The sequence below is a fragment of the Polypterus senegalus genome, chromosome 2 (assembly GCF_016835505.1).
Source record: "Polypterus senegalus isolate Bchr_013 chromosome 2, ASM1683550v1, whole genome shotgun sequence".
NCBI lineage: Eukaryota > Metazoa > Chordata > Cladistia > Polypteriformes > Polypteridae > Polypterus > Polypterus senegalus.
The window spans coordinates 313,441,889-313,464,509 of NC_053155.1; positions in this window are offsets into that span (position 1 = coordinate 313,441,889).

The window sequence follows — 22,621 nt, forward strand, 5'->3', positions numbered from 1 at the left end:
TCTGACATCGAGCCAGGCTATGAGGTGGTCACTGCCAGCTATCGGCTGTGAAGTGGTCTTAAACTGGCATGGTTGATTTCATAGCGTTTAGCTGATGTTAGCCATAGATCATGGCTGCCTGTTCTAATTAAATCATAAGGCACACAAGCTGCCTGATGATTACAGTGCTCAGCAGAGCTTTCTGATATATGCAGAACAAGTTCAATTTCAATCACAGCATAGTTCACATTTTTTAGTAAGAAATACCTGTATGCAAGTGATAGAGGCCTTAGCACTAAGTAAAGGTCATGGGGGGACTCTTCTGAATGCGACACAAAGAAGCAGCTCGGCTGAACTTCACTCTATTATTTGTTTTCTGTGTGATGAGAAATCAGTAAAGTACAAATCAAAGGAGACATGAAGGCCGAAGGTACTTATATACCTTAAGTATAATCTCCTGACTTGCACTCTACACATCATGATACACCAGATCAGATCAGGTCAGGTCTGGTTGAGGAGCATGCACTTGTACAGCGCCTTGCCGCACACCAATCACATGACAAAATAGCTTGGCAACCCCCCCAGGCAGACACCTTCCAGAAATGACCCTCTGTCTGTCACTGTCAAGTGTTACGTAGGTGTCCCCTTGGCCTGGTCTAGCTGCTTGGATCCTCAACAATGACGTTCCTAAGAGCCGGATCACCCTCAGGGAATTGTGCCACATGGCCATAGTGGCGTAACTGATGCTCCCTCACAATGCAGGTCATGTGCCTCATTTGGGTCTCCGTGAGCAACACAAAGTCAAACGAGTGGTAACCAAGGATTCTCCGAAGAAACACATATGAAGGAGTCCAGTCTTCATCTTAGGCCACTGGATAGCATCCATGAGTCACAAACAGGGAGCACCAGGACTCTAAAGACTTGGACCTTTGATCTTTTGCAGATATTAGGAGCACCACACACCTCTTTCCAGCGACCTCATGACCCCCTATGCTCTCCCAATTCGTCTACTGACTTCATAGGAAGAGTCACCAGAGACATGAATGTCACAGCCGAGGTAAGAAAACCTCTCGACGAGGTCAACACTCTCTCCACAGACAGACACACTGCTGATGGCCGAGCCCAAGAGGTCATTAAAGGCCTGGACACTCAGGACATCTCAGGACACTCGCAAGCCCAGACACTCAGACCCCTCACTCAGTCTTTCGAGTGCCCCGATCAGAGCCTCCATTGACTCCGCGAAGATCACAGCATTGTCAGAAAAGTCAAGATCAGTGAAACTCTCTTTACCAACAGATGCCCCACAGCCACTGGACCCCCCACCCTACCCAACACTCAATCCATGCAAACATTGAACAGAGTAGGAGCAAAAAGAGACCCCTGATGAACCCCAAAAATCAATTAGGAAAAACACTGAGGGTCTGCCTCCACTCTGCACAGCACTCACAGTACCAGTATACAGGCCGGCCATGATATCCAGCAACTTCGAGGGATCCTGCGAAACCTCAGGACGTCCCACAGGGCCACAGCTTGATCAACTGAGTTGAACGCTTTATGAAAATCAACAAAGGCTGCAAAGAAACTCTGCCAATACTCGCGTTTGTGCTCCATGACAACCCACAGTGCCAGGATGCAGTTGACAGTAGACTTCTTAGGTGTAAAACCAGACTGATCTGGTCACTGGCAGGTGAGCAAGGGATCACAAGTCCCATTGAGAATGATCATAGCAAGGACTTTTCGTGGCACCGAGAGCAGTGTTACCCCCTCTCCTGTAGTTGCTACACTCCAGGAGATCACCCTTCCCTTTCCAGATAGGGATGACAACAAATCCTGTTTTCCTGTCAATTGTAATCACGCCCAAATGGAATTAAAGATTGCTTGCAATGTCAGAAGGACAGCCTTATCACCAGCATGGAGATAATCACCTCAGATACCACAGATCCCTGCAGCCTTCCCTACTTTTCTCATGTATGGTTTAGATAGATAGATAGATAGATAGATAGATAGATAGATAGATAGATAGATAGATAGATAGATAGATAGATAGATAGATAGATAGGAAAGGCACTATAAAATGATAGATAGATAGATAGATAGATAGATAGATAGATAGATAGATAGATAGATAGATAGATAGATAGATAGATAGATAGATAGATAGATAGATAGATAGATACTTTATTAATCCCAAGGGGAAATTTAGTTTAGCGACCCATGTCCTGCTTACAGAGGAACTGAAGCGTTACGTATATCCAAATTTCTTCCTTGGAGAGTCACAGTCAGGACGGCTGATGGAACGGTCCTTACAGATGACACTGTAGTTGTGACCCGCTGGGCTGGCTATTTTGAGCAGATGTTTATAGCTGATCCTCTGGCTAAGATGTTGGTGTCCACGGTTCATGAGGCTGATCCTCCAATTAGCGGTGAACCACCCAGTCTCACTGAGATTGTGCAAATGGTGAACCAGCTATGGGTGCGGATGATATACTACCTGAATAATAAAAAAAATTAACGTGGGACAAGAAACACCAGTCAAGGATCTGCATTCTGGAAAGGCAAGGAGAAGTGAGAAAACATTTGAAGGAAGCTCTACCAGGTGAGAGGTGCAATAACAAACAAGAGGAGACCATTTGTTTCTCTTCTAGATTCTTCTTAAAGGTTCTCAGGGTTTCTGCTTCAACTACTGTACATTCGTGCCCAAGTGTTTTGAGAATGACCCAAGTGTTAGTTTCCACAAAGTCTGCTGCTTCAGTGTTTTTAGATGTTATTGTCAGATGTTTCTATGATATAGTGAATTAGAATTACAAGCATTTCATAAGTTTCAAAGGCTTTTATTGACAATGACATGAAGTTTAAACTCAGGAGGATGCCATCATCTACATGCTACACCGATCCCTCTCACACTTAGACAGAGGCAGTGGTGCTGTAAGAATTATGTTTCTGGACTTCTCTAGTGCCTTCAACACCATCCAACCTCTGCTCCTTAGGGACAAGCTGACAGAGATGGGAGTAGATTCACACCTGGTGGCATGGATCATGGACTATCTTACAGACAGGCCTCAGTATGTGTGCTTCGGGAACTGCAGGTCTGACATTGTGGTCAGCAGCACAGGAGCGCTGCAGGGGACTGTACTTTCTCCGGTCCTGTTCAGCCAACATACATCAGACTTCCAGTACAACTCAGAGTCATGCCACGTGATGACACTGCTATCATGGGCTGCATCAGAGGTGGGCAGGAGGAGGAGTATAGGAACCTAATCAAGGACTTTGTTAAATGGTGCAACTCAAACCACCTAGAACTGAACACCAGCAAAACCAATGAACTGGTGGTGGATTTTAGGAGGACCAGGCTCCTCATGGACCCCATGATCATCAGAGGTGACTGTGCAGAGGGTACAGACCTATAAACACCTGGGAGTGCAGCTGGATGAAAAACTGGACTGGACTGCCAATACTGATGCTCTGTGTAAGAAAGGACAGAGCCGACTATACTTCATTAGAAGGCTGGCGTCCTTCAACATAAGCAATAAGATGCTGCAGATGTTCTACCAGACGGTTGTAATGAGCGACATCTTCTACACGGTGGTGTGTTGGGGAGGCAGCATTAAGAAGAGGGACGCCTCACGCCTGGACAAACTGGTGAGGAAGGCAGGCTCTATTGTAGGCACGGAGCTGGACAGTTTGACATCTGTGGCAGAGCGACGGGCGCTGAGCAGACTCCTGTCAATCATGGAGAATCCACTGCATCCACTGAACAGGATCATCTCCAGACAGAGGAGCAGCTTCAGCGACAGACTGCTGTCACCGTCCTGCTTCACTGACAGACTGAGGAGACCCCACGCTATGCGACTCTTCAATTCCACCCGGGGGGGTAAACGTTAACATTATACAAAGTTATTGTCTGTTCTACCTGCATTCTATCTATCTATCTATCTATCTATCTATCTATCTATCTATCTATCTATCTATCTATCTATCTATCTATCTATCTATCTATCTATCTATCTATCTATCTAATCAATGCTTGAAGTTTGTCAGAATTGGTGGGTTTATTTTTGTTCACCAGACTCTTGAGGATTGACCACAAGTTCTCAATGTGATTAAAGGTCTGGGGAGTTTCCTGGCCATGGACCCCAAATTTCGATGTTTTGTTCCTAAAGTCACTTAGTTCTCACTTTTGCCTTATGGCTCAGTACTCCATCATTGTTGGTCACCAAACTGTTCTTGGATGGTTGGGAGAAGTTGCACTCGGAGGATGTGTTGGTCCCATTCTTTATTCATGGCTGTGTTCTTAAGTAAAATTGTGAGTGAGCCCACTGCCTTGGCTGAGAAGCAACCCCATGTGACATGAATGGTCTCAGGATGCTTTACTGTTGGCCAGACACAGGACTAATGGTGGTGCCCCTCACCTTTTCTTTTTTTCCAGATGCCCCAAACAGAGAAAATGACCCCAGCAGTCCTCAGTAGTCCAATCCCTGTACCTTTTGCAGAATATCAGTCTGTCCCTGATGTTTTTCTTGGCTTCTTTGCTGCCCGTCTTGACACCCACCATGCCATCCTCTAAAAGTCTTTGCCTCTCTCCCACCTGCCTGCTGCCATCTGTATAAGCAAACTGCGACTATGACTGTATAAGCAAACTTAAAGAAATGAAACAAGATACAAGCTATAAAAGAACTTTTCTGAAACAGTCCAACCATTTCTAAACGGTCAGAAAATGGTATGTCTGTCCCATTCATAAACTGCAAATGGCTCTATCAGTCCATGCTAGTAATGAGACTAATTCCAAACACGCACTGTCTCAATTAACACACTGCTATTACTGATATAGCAAGAAAGTTCTATCCAATATTAACTTACAGGGGGTGGAAGGCTACACCACAATCTGTAATTATGAAAGAAAATTGTATTCTATTCTATGTAAGCAAACACGTGTATGAGCTTAGCTTAAAGCTTTATCCCTCTTATATTGGCTCTTACAACAGGATATGTTCCAAAATGCAATAAAAACTAAAATCTGTGATACGTTAATTCACGTGAACCTTCATTTAACTGACAAAAGTACATAGGATTTTCAATAGGTTTAGTGGCCAACTTTGTATTTTGTAAATATTGTGATGTGTGAGTCCCTGGGGGGTATTTTCCATACGTCACTTAAATCATCCGAGATCAGATGCCTCATCTTGGATGAGTTAATACCGGTGAAGCTCACCCGGGATAAGTCGCTTTTTCAAACGCAGCCGTGTAGTAGATTAGTCAGCTGGATCTAATCATCCGAGATGAATGCGCGCACCCGCGCTGATTGAAAAGCCCATAAATATTGAGTGTAGAAAACATGATCAGCAAGTCTTTGATAAGCTGCAACAAAATGACGAAAGAACGGGCACATTTTTTCACACAAGCGGAGCAGGATCTTTTACTCGAAGGATATGAAGAATTTCAAGATGTAATATGCACAAGGGGTAACATTGCAAAAGCAGCCTAAACCAGAAAAGACAGCTGGCAAAAAGTGGCCGACAAATTAAACGCGTAAGTAGTGTGCATTATACTTACCTATGTGTCAGATTAATTATTATTTAACTAGACATTAAGCCCGTTACAATAACGGGCGCTAGAACAGTAGTGCATAAACATTATTAGGAACAGTCTATATTAAATGGCAAGGGACCTGACCTCATTCTGTTTGTTGTCTTAATTTTTTTGTTAAAAATATTTTTGCAAGAAGCCTAAAGTAAAATAATATTAAAAATAAAATAGAAATGTATATGACAATACAGCAAGTATAATTAATATTGCCTTAGTGTAAAACTTTATAACAGTCTGTAAATTCACAATATCTGAAGAAGATATTTAGGAAAATGTTTTTATTTTTTTACCTCAGGAAATTTTTCAATAAAATTTCATTATAGACAACATTTTTTGTAAATACTCTGTCTGAGTTTGGCAACAGTTTGCCTTGTTCAGGACCATCTACAACCTTGACAACAACATCTGGAAAACTTCTAACTCTTGATAATGCAACATATAACTGACCGTGGCTGAATACTGGTTCTGGCAAGTAAATGCCAACATTTTATAAGGTTTGCCATTGAGCTTTATTAATTGTTATGGCAAAGGATAATGTAACTGGAAATTGTCGCCTTCTTATGGTAAAGAGTAAATTAGCAGAGGATAGAGCCAAATCAATACGTTTTTACAATCGATCTATTTGCTCGTATTTTTCTTTGTCTTTCAGCCTTTCTTTAGTTGATGTTTACTCGCTGAGCTGACCGTTCTTCCAGGAGATGTTGCTTATATACGATTTGAGTGTCTGTGTCTTTTGTCCTACTTGACGTGTCCTTTTTTTTTGGGTGGCATGTTGTTAGTAGATAGTCAGTTAGTAAACAGTCACGGGGAAGTATGTGTGGCGTCTCCCCAGCAATGGATTTTTGTGCTTGGCCGCGACTACCCAATCAGCACTCTCCCCAGCAATGCTGTCCTTTATTTGCTTATCATGCGCGGCCGCGGCTACGCCATTCGCTGTGTGCCCAGCTTCCAGTGTGTGTGCGTCCAAGCTGCCAGTCGTGCGTGTCGCACCGAGCCTCGCGCATGCGCACTTCACCAAAAGACACACACACATGGACACCTGGACGCAAACAGGGGTTTTATTAAAGAAGATATGTTATATTTCCAGATCAAAAGTGAGCAGTTGTCAGTGACGATCCTAATGATCAAGTAACAAGAGTTTTTACACACCCTCACACCAACTGGCATGCCTTCCCATATCCTTCATCTAAAGGTGGGAGCCATAGTTATGTTCCTCCGAAATATTATGCCATCAAAAGGTCTTTGCAACGGAACAAGACTCATTGTTACCCGAATACATACAAATATTATTGAGTGCAAACTGATTGATATCCAAAATTCTGAGACAATCTTTTTTTTTACCGTGTCCTGTTCGGCTGTGAAGCAATCAGAATTGATGTCTGAATGCTGGCGACTAGCCTTACAATTTTCTCTCAGGTGGAGCGTTACAGCTTCTGCTGACATCACGCCTGATACCAAAACTTTATTAAAAATATTTTTAGATGTTTTTAAGATTCGAACCGGACACGGAGACAAAAGTGAAAGAAAAAGAAGAAAGAGAAGGAAGAGATGGAGGTAAAGGGGGAGAGGGTTTTTTTCGTATAGAATAAACAATAACTGAACCAGAATCTGCTTCTAGACCTGCAGAAAGAGAGGGGGTAAAAAACCAAAAAACCACAAGACAAAAACATTGCTGCATCAGCTACATGAAGATATATAAAAGTAAAAATGTTTGCTGACAATCATACAGTAATTATTACTGAGGCATTTAGGGCCACCACAACCTTAGATCATGTGCTGAAGATGTCCAAGTCATACTTATGAAATCACCATGTGAGCACCTGTGTGCGTACGCACGCTTGTATGTGTAAGGTTTCTCTATAGGAGCATCCAATAGTGAGTGTGAAGGGCCACAGACCTGCCCCCAAAAACGTGCGGAAGATGGAGGGAGTTCCAAGCCCAGAGATCCAGAGGTCACCCCAGAGCGCGGAGACCCCAGGGAGGCCGTCACCAGAGAAGCCCCAACCCCCACTCGAGAGGCGCAGAGGATCACCCCGGGGGTCACAACCAGCAGCCGGCAGAGTCCCGGGAGATATCAACGGCAAGCCCTCAGGCCGCCGCAGCCGCCTCCCCGAGTCGGCCGGGCCCGGAACCCAGCAGCCCGGGACCCAAGGGCGACCCACCCGCCGAGGACCCAACAGAGCCCAGGGAACCAGATCCCACCAGGCAGCCACCGGGAGCGACCAGACAGATGCTTAAGGCAGGGGGAGGGTAGGCAAAGATGTTGTAGTATTGCCAGATGTCCCAGGAGAGGGGAGGAGTCCAAAACCCCACCTGACATATACAGTCACACACAAACACAGTCATACACTCCCTCCCTCATGCTCTCACATACACATACAACCCAAGACTTACAAGGATGTACGCCAGACACACATTCACACTCCCCACACACACCCTACGTAACTCTGGTCCCGGTGCTGCCATACCTGAGGTACAGCCATTCCTGGACGTCAGAGTTAGCCCCGTTCCGCAGGGGTAATAGTGAGCAGGCACCCCCGTCCAACGTAGAGCAAAGCAACCCACCACTCCAGACCACAGGCAGACGGCCAGCTCCCGCTCCTAGCCTCCAGCCCCGGGCAGCTAACTGAGAACAGAGGTGTAATAAGACCTCTAGTCTCCCTCCGCCGGCTCTAATGTAGTATTGGTGTGTGTTGATAAGATTCTGAGACAATCTTCATTCCCAGAATCTCTCTCCTTCCTTCCGACACCAATCTCCCTCTTAAATTTAAACGCACACAATTCTCACTCAGACTCGCCTTCTCCATGACTATCAACAAGTCCCAAGGACAAACGCTTGCAAAGATTTGCGTTCATCTACAACAACCAGTCTTCAGCCACGGTCAGTTGTACGTGACTTTTTCCAGGGTTAGATCTTTCGACTCGTTATCTGTTATCTCCAGCAAAACACCTGTTCACAACTGCGTCTTTCAAGAAGTATTTCTTTCTTCTTGATTTCTGAATTCCTTTCTCACCGTTTTACATTCCTATTCTTACACCGCCGTATGGTACGGCGGGCGTCGGCTAGTATATAAAATAAAAAACATTAATTTTAAAGCTAATAAGAAGGCAGACAAGCAAAAAACAGGTGGAGGTCCACGCGGTCCAGACCTAATCCCTACAGAAGAGTTGGCTCTCCAGCAAAATGCCCATCACCCTGTTTCTGAGGGCATTCCAGGGGGAAGCTCCTCCTCAGAACCAGTGGCAGGATGCAGATTTTCATTTCATTTCAGGTAAAGGACGGTCATTGCATATATTTGTCCTCAATGTGTGCCATAAGGTATGTTCCATATAGCCCTCTTTTTGTTGTTGGGTCAGTTGCCGGGAATGTCATATCCTTAGAACTTATGTCTGGCCAACAAAATATTGACAAAGGTCAAATATTTAATGAAGACACTGTGTCTGATTATTCATCAGGAGGAGAGGTAGATTTTCCAAATAATGTTTGATCAAACTCCACTCTGGTCAGTCCCATGTGCCCCAATCACATTTGGAAATCCTGGGTAATGAGAATGTTAGGCTGATTGGGAGATTCTTTACGGAACTGTGGGTGTTTGTGCCTGTGTATTACCTACCTGCAATGGCATGAAACGCCTCTTTTATTGTCTGCACACTCAGGTGTCCAGGAAACACTATGAAAACCCAAAGGAAATATTTCAGAGCCAAACAGACTTTACGAATTGCCTGGCAAACTGCACTTTAAGATAGATTTTCCACATCGCTTACAGTATATAAAAAAAGTGCCATTTGCAAAAAAACTCAAAGCAGTGCATACACTCTGTGTGGTTGTGAAAGCCCGACTTCGCCTAGTTTGACTTCGAATATAAGGTGCTAATAAATCTTTGAGGTACAATATTCTCCCCCGGCTAAAGCAGTATCTTTCAAAAAGAATTTCCTCCGGGAGCAATAAAGGATCTTGCCAATCGCACTAAACTCTCTCTATATGAAATTCCCTTATAATTTGTGCACCGATATCAATTGGTTGCTCATTCATGAGCAGTGAAGCCATGACTGAATGAATTCCATGCATGGACACTGATTAAGTCCATCCATCCATCCATCCATTATCCAACCCGCTATATCCTAACTACAGGGTCACGGGGGTCTGCTGGAGCCAATCCCAGCCAACACAGGGTGCAAGGCAGGAAACAAACCCTGGGCAGGGCAACCAGCCCACCACAGCACTGATTAAGTGTGTGAGCTAATCCAGTGGTTCTCAAACTGTGGGGTGGGCCCTGTGATGATGTGAGTTCAACTCCATGCTCCCATTGGCTGTTCGGGAGCCCTTGAACCCAACACCATCGATAATGTCACCGAGTTGAGCCAAGCAGTGAGGCAACAATAGCAAAAGGATGATGTAAAAAAAAAGTGCATAAGTGCTTTTATTTAAAAACAACAACAACAACAAATCAAAAACAAAGTGTCCACAAAGTGCAGTGCTTCAAAACTGTTCAATAAATAATCCAATAAAAGAAAAACGTGGAGGTAAAAATACAAAAACAATCCTTTAAAACCAGAGGTTAAAACCGTTGCTGGAAGCATTCTCAAATCAATAAGCCTGGTGCTCTTCTACATTAGTGTCTCACCTGCTTCTCCCAATTGGGCTTTACAGCAGGCGAGACGCTCTCTCCGCAGCTGCCCTTTCTCTCACACACACACACACAGGTCTGGAGTCCTCCTGATCCTGGCTTCAGTCTGACACTCATCCCAGGCCCGAGACTTGGACTCCTTGGTTTCCAGGATGCCCACACCAAGGACTTCACCTCCAAGCCTCCCGACTCCCGCCACCGCCCTGGCCTTACGCGGACAGTCTCTCCTTCTTTGGTCGCTCCCGCTACATGATCGCTCAGCGGGAGCGACTTCTACTTCAACTCCCGGGTGTCGGCCAAACACCCAGGCTTCCATTCGTTCGCTCGCACACGCACCGTCTTCTCTCTCCTGCTTTCTCCAGCCACCTCTGTCTTTCTCTCTCTTCCTTGTTCCTTTTCTTTTCCTCCCCATTTTGATCTCTCCTCTTTTTTGTTCGTTCTCTTCTCCTAACCGACTCGCGCTTCTTTATATTGAGTGGGGGGGCCATAGCAGCTGCAGCACATTAGCCACATGAACAATCACGGATGTGGGCAGTCCCTCACCTGTGCACTAGGTGAGAAACGGCCACACCGCAGATCGCCCTGCGGCTTGTTACGGCCACCACGGCCCCTCGCTAAGCCGCGAGCTCGGTGATTATTTATTTATATAACACTGCTGGCCTTTGCTGAGAGGGCTGTGGACCCTCTATACCACAGGCCCCCCTAGGGGGGTGCGAAGTAACAAAAAGGGGGGCATGAAGATGTGAAAAAAAGAAAACAAGAATCAAAAATATGAAAAATACATCTATTGAAACCAAAACAAATGAACTTAAACTACATTCTGATACGAGAAAAATAAATATAGAGTTAGATAAATGTCGATAAAAGTTAAGTAGGTATAATAAAATATGCATCTATGATATATAATTAATTAAAAAAGAACATATTGGTATTAGTGGGCTCCTCTCAAAAAAACGTTGGGGGGGGGGTGCGATTAAAACTGTTATGAAAACTCGGGTCACAAATAATTAAAGTTTGAGAAACGCTGAGCTAATTCTTATTTACACAGAACAGGTTTGAGGATTTGGATGTGCTGCTATGACTACACATTCAGCAAGAGTTTTGAAAAACCGACAGATCCAGGATCATGCCAAATCGTCAACAATTACATCTGGCTAAATGAGGAATACCTCCCCTGTCTTGCACCCCAAAACATGAGGCTGAGCCTCAACTGCAAAGCCAGCTTTATTCCCCTTGAAACAGGAACAGCACGGTTATGTATTGCAGCAGATCTGACGCTCTCCTCTGCACAGACACAGCAATCAGGCAGGGTTGTGGCCAGGTTAGTGGCCAATTAATACTGTTCCCTGCATTTATAATGTTCCTTGCATCACCTATCGACAACGGCACTTATAGCGTGACCACGGTGGGTTCGGATTTTCTTTTGCGGCGAGCCGCTGCAGTGCTGGGAGCCTGTGGTTACCCCGGCAATGGATAAGCTGTCTTCCACAGATGTGGATATCGCACCTCGGGACGCTCTTCGCTGTGTCGTCCCATTGGGGTGGAATACCCAAAGAGTTTAGAAACCTTGCAACATGTACAAATTCAGAATTTGATGACTGCAACACACTCAATAAAAGTTGTTTTGTACCATTGTGTTCCATCCATCCATCCATTATCCAACCCGCTATATCCTAACTACAGGGTCACGGGGGTCTGCTGCAGCCAATCCCAGCCAACACAGGGCGCAAGGCAAGGAAACAAACCCTGGGCAGGGTGCCAGCCCACCGCAGTTGTGTTCCATCATCTTTCCTCTTAACCCTTAAACCACCACAATCAGCTATAGTCGATTCCCAGTGCAATTTGCCAGCACGCCGCAGCTAAGTATCTTCAGCAACGTAGTTTTGTTGAACCCCCGCAAACGGCTAAAGTCCAGTGCAATTTGCCAGCATGTCGGAGCTGATCTGTCCGTGTCGTACATTCGTTGAGCAGCCAGCTCATGACCACTGGTGCCCCCTAGCGAATCAGAGTCACTGTCCGGGGATTCAGCCTCTGTACTAGAGGATCCTGCCAGCATCAGCGTTGGCCTCTGCGTGCAGCCAGTTCAAGCGCAGTTCGCTCGGTGATTTACTGAATTTCATCAATGCCATCAGTTGCACCTTTTACATATAATAATATTGTTGCAGTACAATAGGTTAATAGTTGTTACACTTCATTGGCAGTGTGTAAAGTGATCAGTGTTCCAGTAATTGTGATGCTCTTTGCATGTAATAACATGTGTTCCATTAAAATTTCACTTTTCCTTGATGAATTGTGACGTTTCCTTAAAAAGCGCAGGAAAAAAGTATGTGGGGTCCGGGGAGTGCATTAACCCTCCAAAGTATGTGGCGGTTTAAGGGTTAATAACTCTTTTTTTTTTGGAACTTAGGATAATAAATGTAGTAGTTTTGCAAATGGAAATTGTGCCCATTCTTGCTTGAAGTAAGACTTTGGCTGCTCAACGGTCCGCAGACTCCGTTGTCTGATTCTCCTCTTCATGATGTGCCGTACATTTTCAATAGGAGTCTCAGATCTGGGCGGGCAGCAGGCCACTTGTGGTGGTGTGCCAAGTCTGCAGATTTTTTTTTGTAATTATTTTCATTATATTTTGCTCAAGACAACGGTAGATGAACTTAAATACAGGACACATCAAAGCAATTCCTCTTCCCGAATTGTACCTCACTTTTAAAACAGCTGTTCAAACAAAAAGAGGAAGACAGGGCGATGCCTCAGGCTGTCAATTACTTTATAACCTGAGAAAGGATGGGCATCTGGAACAACAAGTTGCTAAATGGGTTCACAGCCTGGGAAAGGAAAGACATGTTAGTAGGTAGTAAGCAACATCAGAAAGTTTAATTGTTTGGGAAAATGGACGAGTGAATTCATTTCATCATATTGACAGTCAGCCAATCAAAAAATCTAACCATTACCTGTATACCAATCCAGAAGCTTCAGTTTATATTAACAACATGTGTTCAGACTACTTTAAACTAGAACGTGGTACCAGGCAAGGATGCCCCTCGTCACCGCTGCTGTTTGCAATCACCATTGAACCACTGGCAGTTCACTGTCGATATGCTGATCAGATAAAGGGGATTACCAGATATGGACTTGAGCAGAAGATTTCTCTCTATGCAGATGATATGGTGCTGTATATATCAGACCCACAAAATACTGGGCCTGCAGTCCTAACAGCACTTACAGAATTTCAAATGATCTCTGGTCTCAGAATTAATCTGAATAAAAGTGTACTCTTTCCAGTGAATTAATAATAATAATAATTCTTTGCATTTATATAGCACTTTTCTCACTACTCAAAGCACTCAGCAATTTCAGGTTAAGGGCCTAGCAGAGCAGAGTCCATATTGGCATTTATGGGATTCGAACCGGCAACCTTCCGATTGCCAGTGCAGATCCCTAGCCTCAGAGACACCACTCCATCACACCATATTAAATTGGACACCTTCCCATTTATTATTGCAGATCAGTTTAAATACCAAGGGGTAAACATCACAAGTAAACATAAAGCTCTTTATCAACAAAATTTCGCCATCTGTATGGAAAAAATTAAGCAAGACTTGCATAGATGGTCAACCCTTCATCTCACTCTAGCTGGAAGAATTAACGTTGTTAAGATGAATACTCTTCCTAAGCTCCTTTTTTTATTTCAAAACATTCCAATATGCATCAATCATTTTTAAGCACTTAGATTCAGCAATAACCTCATTTATTTGGAACTCAAAACATCCACGTATCCAAAGAGCGACCCTACAAAGACCTGAGGCAGAAGGTGGCATGGCTCTACCTAACTTTCAGTTTTATTACTGGGCAGCAAACATGCAAGCTATAAAAACCTGGACACAAGTAGATGAACATACACAAGCCTGGTCCGCAATAGAAATAAAATCCTGCAGTACTTCTTTATATTCCCTGCTTTGTGCCCCAATAAATGTAAGTTATCACCAATATACTAATAACCCAATTGTGCTCCACTCACTCAGAATATGGAACCAATGTAGAAAGCATTTTAAGATGGAGAATCTTTTATCTGTGGCACCTCTGCAAGAGAACCACCTTTTTCAACCCTCGCAAACATATGCAATTTTTAATATCTGGAAAAAAATTGGGATTAAATTGCTTAGAGATCTGTACATAGACAACATCTTTGCATCCTATGAACAATTACATTTCAAATTAAACTTTCCAGCTACACATTTCTTTCACTATCTTCAAATTAGGAACTTTGTTAAACAGAACCTTTCCGATTTTCCTCATCTTGCATCCTCATCCATGCTGGAAAAAATATTACTCAGTCTCAAGGACTCACATCTCTGCAATGTATAAAATCATTTTACCATCCCTCCCTTTCAAAGATCCAAGAGGACACTGGGAAAAAGATCTCTTAATCAATATATCAGAAAAGGAGTGGAAAGTAGCAATGCAGAGAATTCACTCGAGCTCCATATGCGCAAAGCATACAATTATTCAACTCAAAATTATATATCGAGCACATCTGTCTCGCCTAAAACTGTCCAAAATGCTTCTAGGGTGAGATCCAACCTGCGAACGCTGCAATCGAGCTTCAGCCTCACTGGATCACATGTTCTGGGTCTGCACCAAATTAACATCATTTTGGACCAAAATTTTTAAGTGCCTCTCGGACAGCGTTGGACTCACAATCCCTCCTAACCCACTAACAGCTCAGTTTGGTGTTCTTTCAGATGGGTTTAAAGTGGAGAAAGACAAAAAAACTGTGATTGCATTCACTACACTTTTGGCACGCAGACTTATTTTGCTAAACTCGAAGAATCCTAACCCTCCCCTTCTAAGTCATTGGGTAACTGATGTTCTCTACTATTTGAAACTGGAAAAAATCAAATATTCAGTTTGAGGATCTGTGAAGAATTTTTTCAAAACCTGGTAGGATCTAATCAATAATACTTTAGAATAAGCTCTTAAAGCACCAAAGAAGCAATTATCTCCACATTTCTTTTTCTTCTCCATTCATCTCTATTGGCCTATCAAACTCATTAATTTAGGTATGTTTACAAGCCTTAAGTTTTACCCCATTGGCCATGCTCTCTCTCAGGGGTGGGGGTTGACTTGTTCTCAATCCTACTTTTTGTAAAAATTGATTGATTTGAATGGAATGATTACAATAAAATATATTGAAAAAAAACAATGAAAATTTAACCATTGTATCTTGCAAAACCCTCCGGTAGAAATTTATAAGAAATATGCCTCGTCTGAAGAGCAACAGAAGAAGAGAACAGAAAAATGTCAGAGGAGGGTGCCAGCAATGCGTGGCCAGTTCCATCTGATCGTCAGCAAAGCATTTGATGAACATCTTCAAGTGCTAGATCAATGCCACCCTGTGACTCTCATCCTTGACATCTTTACTTTTTCATAAGCTTTTGCTAAAGACAATATCCAGACTTCAGTTCTTCTACTTCTTCTTTTGGCTGCTTCCATTAGGGGTCTCCACAGCAGATCATTTTGTTCCATATCTTCCTGTCTTCCTCATCTTGCTCTCTCACCACATCCATAAACCTCCTCTTAGTCCTTCCTCTGTTCCTCTTGTCTGGAAGCTCTATCCTTAGCATTCTTCTCCCAATACGCTCAGCATCTCTCCTCTACATATGACCAAACCAACGCAATCTCGCCTCTGACTTTACTATCCATCTTATTTTCTATTATTCTTTGTTCCATAGATAGATAGATAGATATGAAAGGCACTATATAATAGATAGATAGATAGATAGATAGATAGATAGATAGATAGATAGATAGATAGATAGATAGATATGAAAGGCACTATATAATAGATAGATAGATAGATAGATAGATAGATATGAAAGGCACTATATAATAGATAGATAGATAGATAGATAGATAGATAGATAGATAGATAGATATGAAAGGCACTATATAATAGATAGATATATAGATAGATAGATAGATAGATAGATAGATAGATAGATAGATAGATAGATATGAAAGGCACTATATAATAGATAGATAGATAGATAGATAGATAGATAGCAATGCAATCTCCATAGACCAACAGATTGTGTCATTAAGAAGAGTTCAATGACTTTAAACATGGCACTGTCATTGGGTGCCACCTTCTACTAAATCTGTCTTTGTCAGTTATAAGTGCCATAATTGTGAAGTGGAAAAATTGAGACCAGCTTAATATCAGAGGTGGCCTCCATACACCTTTCCTTTCACTTTACCAATTTGGTGATTGCACAGCCATGAAATAATTATTAGTATGGATTTGTTATGTCCACAGTTTCATTCTCCTCTACTTCTACCAGTGGCTTTCCCGTTTCCCTTCTTCAGCACCATGAACAGCGCCCTGTGCCTTTTGCTTGCTATTCCGTTTAAAAAAAAAGTGACCTTCAACTCCTCTTTGTGGTCAAGCTGCTTAAAGTTTGACTGCAGTTAAACTTCCATTGTTAGTGTCTGCCCTGTGACTGACCGCACAGCCACAGGACTGAAAAGAAAAATCAATAAAGAACTGAGTCAAGAGCCTGCAGGTCTGCCTCTCCAACCAGACAGTTGGTCTGCTAAGCACAGTACGATGCTCACATTGTCTGATTACAGGCCTCTCTCCCTCTCTCTGTTTCTGCCACATTTTATTTTTATTCTTCCATGTCTGCCCCATGACTGAGGTGAGGAGCGGCAGGGTGACAGATAATTAAGAGGCTTCCATCCAGTGAACAGTGGAGCTCCTGCCACTCAAAATGAAAAGGAGAAAGTTTGATAGAACATGAATAAAAAAATATAACATGAAAAAAATAAAAATAACCTTAATCTCACTCTCAATACACATGTGTAACATACCAGAACTGGTGGTGGTACAGTGGCAACAAAGAATAATGACATCATCAGAGGACAAAGCGTAGACAATATACTCCACCTTAATAAAAAGAAAAGTGCCTGTATGTGTGTGTGTGTCTGCGTATCTGTGCAGTTGCTGTGTCTCTGTTATATGGCAATAGGTATAGGATTTATAAAAGCAGTGCTTATGTTTGTGATGCACCATCTGTTGGAATGAAAAATACAATGCATTTTACTACTACATGCATAAAAAAAGACATTCCAATAGATAGTGCACAGCAGCTCAGGACTGCATTGATTAATTAAGATTTCAATCCATCTTAGCACAGCTGGTATACAATAAAGCTAAAAGAAAGAAAAAACTCATAGGGATCAGATTTACTAAAGTAGTGCAAGTGAAGGGAAGAAAGATCCAGATGTGGCCAGAGAGAGAGAGAAAAAGATTGACCAGGGTGAAGAAAATAAATTGTATTGTTTTGTATTGTATTGTATCGTGTACTAGTTTGGGCGGTGATGGACTCATACCTCCTCCACAATGGCAGTTTGGTGATAAGAAGATGGACTGTGTGGGTCGAATCAACAACAATCTTACCCGCTCTACTCATCGTCCTGGCAGTGGACAGGTCCTTTAGAGACAGAGACTGGCAGCCAATCATCTTTTCAGTTGAGTGGATCACTCAGTGCAGCCGAGTCATGGAAAGAAAGGAGGCAGCAGAGAGACAGAATGTGATGGAGGAGGGCACAACACTCTCAACAACGGCCAAGTAAAAGTTCATCAGGAGTCCACAGCACACTGTGAATGTTTGATGGGCATGTTCAATAAAGACTTGGAAGATTACAACTGTTTATGTGTCATTAGCTTAACCATATTGTGTTTGTGTATACTCAAGAACTGGATGAAGATCAGATGACATGAGCATGAGCAATCATTCAAAGTGGCCGCTTACTATACCTTGATCCTGTAAATGATGGATAATGGTTTAGACTTGTCTACCCTAGGATTGCTTTTGAAGGCAACTCCTTGCTTCCTCTTTCCTGTCTTGTGCCATTTTTTGTGTTTTTCTTTCAAACATATAAAAAATTCTTCATTAATAAAGTTTCTTCATTCCTATCTGTTCTATGCAATCTGAGGTTTACAATTACAGTCCTTAGATGGATAGATAGATAGATAGATAGATAGATAGATAGATAGATAGATAGATGTGAAAGGCACTATATAATAGATAGATAGATGTGAAAGGCACTATATAATAGATAGATAGATAGATAGATGTGAAAGGCACTATATAATAGATAGATAGATAGATAGATAGATAGATAGATGTGAAATGACTGAGTTCAGATGCCTTACAGTTTATGGGTACATCAAGTCAACACATAGCCATGCAATCTCCATCAATATTGAGGAGCTCAGTGACTTTAAACATGGCACTGTCACATGGTGCCACCTTTGCCACAAGTCATTATGTGAAATTTCTGCTCTGCTAAATCTGCCCCGGTCAGCTGTACGTGTTATAATTGTGAAATGGAAAAACCAAGGAGCAACAACAGCTTAGCCTCCGAATGTTGAAGTATTTTAAAATGGCCTCTCCTCTGTGGCATCACTCACAATTTAGAGTCTAATTGCCTTTGTTAATAAAATCGTCTCAAAAACTGTGAGTCAGGAGTTTTGTGAAATTGATTTCCTACGATTATTGTATGCAATGCCAAGCATTGTCTGCAGCGTGTAAAGCCCCCCACCCGCTGTTAGACCCTGCAGCGGTGTTCTCTGGACAGATGAACTGCACTTCTGATGTTCCACTCTTAAGTTTGGTAGATGCCAGGAGTCATTACCTTCCCGACTAGATAGTTCCTCTTGTAAAGTTTGGTGCAGAAAGTATAATGGTATGGTTTGGGCTAAGCCCCGTGGTTCCAGTAAAGGGTTCTGTTAATGCTACAGCAGACAAAGACGTCTTATGATAACAATTTGGGGAAGGTCCTTATGAGTTCCAGCCTGACTGTCCATAAAGACTTGACGATACTTGGGTGGCGTGCACTGAGCTCTTACGTTAACCCTATGCAATGTATTGGAAGGCCAATTGCAAGCCAGGTCTTTTTGCCCAGCATCAGTACCTGACCTTGTCTTATTTTAAACAGCAGATATCGAGGGTCTGGTGTTCTCTTTGCTGTTGACATGTGCGGTGACATCAAAAGAGCATTCTGAGGCCCTCAGAAGGTAAACTGTGGATGCCTAGGACTTCAAAAGATTGTTAAATGATTTGATGTCAATCAGTCCTCTGAATGGACATAAAGATCCTCAGACAAACTCCAAAATCTTGTAGAGATAGGATAACTAACTTATAGGTGTGATGGTCAGATGTCCACAAATGTTTGGCCGTTTAGATTATTTGTCTGCCTTTCGGGGTGAACCTTAACATCCCCATACCATAAAGTCATTTTTCTCCACAAGGTTGTTAAGAAGCATGCAGTAAATGTCCGTATTCGACATAAAGTTTGATGGATGATGGATTCATTTTATGATTTTTTTTTCCAAAGTAGGCACTGAAATATACCAACTGCTTAATTACAGCCATAGAAAAACAAAACCTCAGGAAAAAAAAACCCAACTAATTAAAAAAGGACATATTGGTATAAAACAAACACATATGTTGTTGATTAACCACCTTTTGGGTGGCATCAGTTGGGGTGTTGTTGCTCACTTGTGTGGATTTCAGTCCAGACTGTCAGTAGCAGGCCAATTGATACCGTCTGACCTCATCCATATGGCTCTTCAAGCCAAGATAGCCGTAAACAACAAAAACAAGCCGGACGTGGCCAAGGGAAGAAAAACAAGTGCCGTCCAAAGTCTGCTGAGAATAATCACCTCAAGTAACACCTGCTCTGCTGAAGATGGAGCCAAAACACACTTGTCGTTATTAGTTTTGTCACCCTCGACATGTAGCGTGTTGGCATCTGCTGATTTTCCACATTAGACTTCGACGTGTGGCATCTCGAGGGGTAAAAGTACCTTCTCAAACTTTTATGACTGATGAAATTTGTATCTAGTGAACCTAAACGCAGATAAGTGGTAAAGATACATAAGAGTCCATCCATCCATCTATTATCCAACCCGCTATATCCTAACCACAGGGTCACGGGGGGTCTGCTGGAGCCAATCCCAGCCTACACAGGGTGCAAGGCAGGGAACAAACCCCGGGCAGGGTGCCAGCCCTCACACACACACCCACACACCAAGCACAATTTAGAATCGCCAATGCATCTAACCTGCATGTCTTTGGACAGTAGGAGGAAACCCACGCAGACAAGGGGAGAACATGCATACTCCGCGCAGGGAGGACCCAGGAAGTAAACCCGGGTCTCCTAACTGAGAGGCAGCAGTGCTACCCATTGTGCCACCCTACATAAGAGTTTCACACGTAAAAGTAAATGGAAATGTATAACAATTAATTACCCCTATTAAAAATTTAATGGCCTGCAGAGGGAGCTCCTGTTGCCAAAACCCAACGCAGACGGACGCAGGACACAAGTCCTGTACGCATGTTTTTATTTTATTTTTTTCCACGTGGTAAATGCCTTCCCCTGTTTCCCACCCGTACAGCACGGTTAAATCACTAGAAAATGGCACAAAGGCCCACTGTTTCTTTCTTTCCTTCTTCTTTCTCTCTCTTTGCCTCCACTCCTCCTCCAGCAAGCTTTGCCCACCTCCGCCCGACTATGACTCCCGGAGTAGTAGCGCTTTTATAGGGCACCCAGAAGAGCTTCAGGTGTCCGGAGATCTTCTCCCAGCAGCATAGCCGTTCCTCCAGTGACCCCTTGGTGGCGCCCACAGAACCCAGCAGGGTGGCTCCAAACTCCAAAACTCAAGGAACCATGTGGGAGTCTGAGACACCACTGCAACACAGGGGGGCTGCCCTCTAGCATTCTGGGGGATGTAATGCCCTGAATATGCCATTATATTGGCATCCCAGCCAGACAAGGGTCCTGGCCGTATGCCACAATTTCTTTTAAACTGCTGCATTGCAATATTACATTAATGCATAGGCAAATGAGATTTTTTTTTTTCCAACGTCTTTGGAAGAAAATGATCTAGAATGTTAAAATGAAACATTTACAGTAATGTGAAAAAGTAAGTACACCCCACAGAAACATTTCAACCTATTTCAACAGACAAGCATTAGATGTTCATGCAAACAATGCCTCTGGGTTGAGGCGATATACACAAACAAAATGACCCATAAAAACTGATGTGCTGTTTTCATTCTCATAATCTAAATTAAGAAAAATGCAGATGGGTCATGTGGGAACAAGGAAGCCCACCCTTACATTTCTCATCACTGCAAATCCATCAAATTAGAATCAGGTGTTGCAGATGAGGTGCCAGTGATTGGAACCTCCTTAGGGAGTCTGCAGATGAACAATTGTATTATTTAATCCACAGACATGGAGGGCCCACGTATCTGTTGTTGTCTTGGTTTTGGATGTGTTTGGAGTGTCATCATCCAAAGATTGAAAGAAGGTTCTGGATGTCTAGGAGTCTGGCAAGGGATTTTTCAGAAGATCCCCAAATTATTTGATCTCAGTCATTGTAAGGTACATCTCTATATACTGTATATATAACCCAACGTCTTTCTGTCTGTCTGTCTGTATGTCTATCTACTTTTCACGAGAGAACTACTTAACAGATTTAGATCAGGTTGATTTTGTGACTTCACTCATTGCACTACCTATCATAGTTCGCTTGTGGTACCAATTTATTTGGGCGAATCCCAGAGACACGGAGGGGGGCGCCAGCCTCGGGGTGTTCCTTACCTCTGCTTAGCTAGCAAATGAGAGAACTACTTAACAGATTTAGATTTTTCTAAAATTTGCTTGAACATTCCGGTTGATTTTGTGACTTCTCTCATTGCACTACGTATCATAGTTCGCTTGTGGTACCGATTTATTTGGGCGAATCCCAGAGACACGCAGCGGGCCAAGCGGGGCGCCAACCTCAGGGCTTTCCTTACCATTCTCTTAGCTAGCAAACGAGAGAACTACTTAACAGATTTAGATTTTTCTAAAATTTGCTTGAACATTGATCTTGCGACTTCTCTCATCATGCTAAGAATCATTGTTCGCTTGCAAGAACGATATATTTGCATTAATCCGAGACAGAGGTTGGGGGCCAAGGGGAGGAGGAAGCAGCGTGATGTCAGGAGTGGGCACCTCCTCACTGTCCTGTTTCACTACTACGTGGGTGAAACCGCGGGGGACGACTAGTCATCTATAAAGTGGCGTAGATTTCAAACAACTGCTGATTTTCTGGGACTGGCAAATTCAGCCTAAGAGCTGACCATTTTAGACTAAAAGAACCAAGGAGACAACATTTTCCATCCAGGATCTGCTGGTAGCTTCTGGTAACAGCTGGTTTCAAAGTGCAGTCATCTACAATCAGGAAGAGTTTGCACAAATGTGCCCTGCATGTGAGGTTTACCAGGAAAAAAGACTTTGCCATCCAAAAAGAACTTGAGGGCAAGATTGCCATTGAACATCTAGGCAAAGACAAGGATTTAAGAAAAAATGTGCTT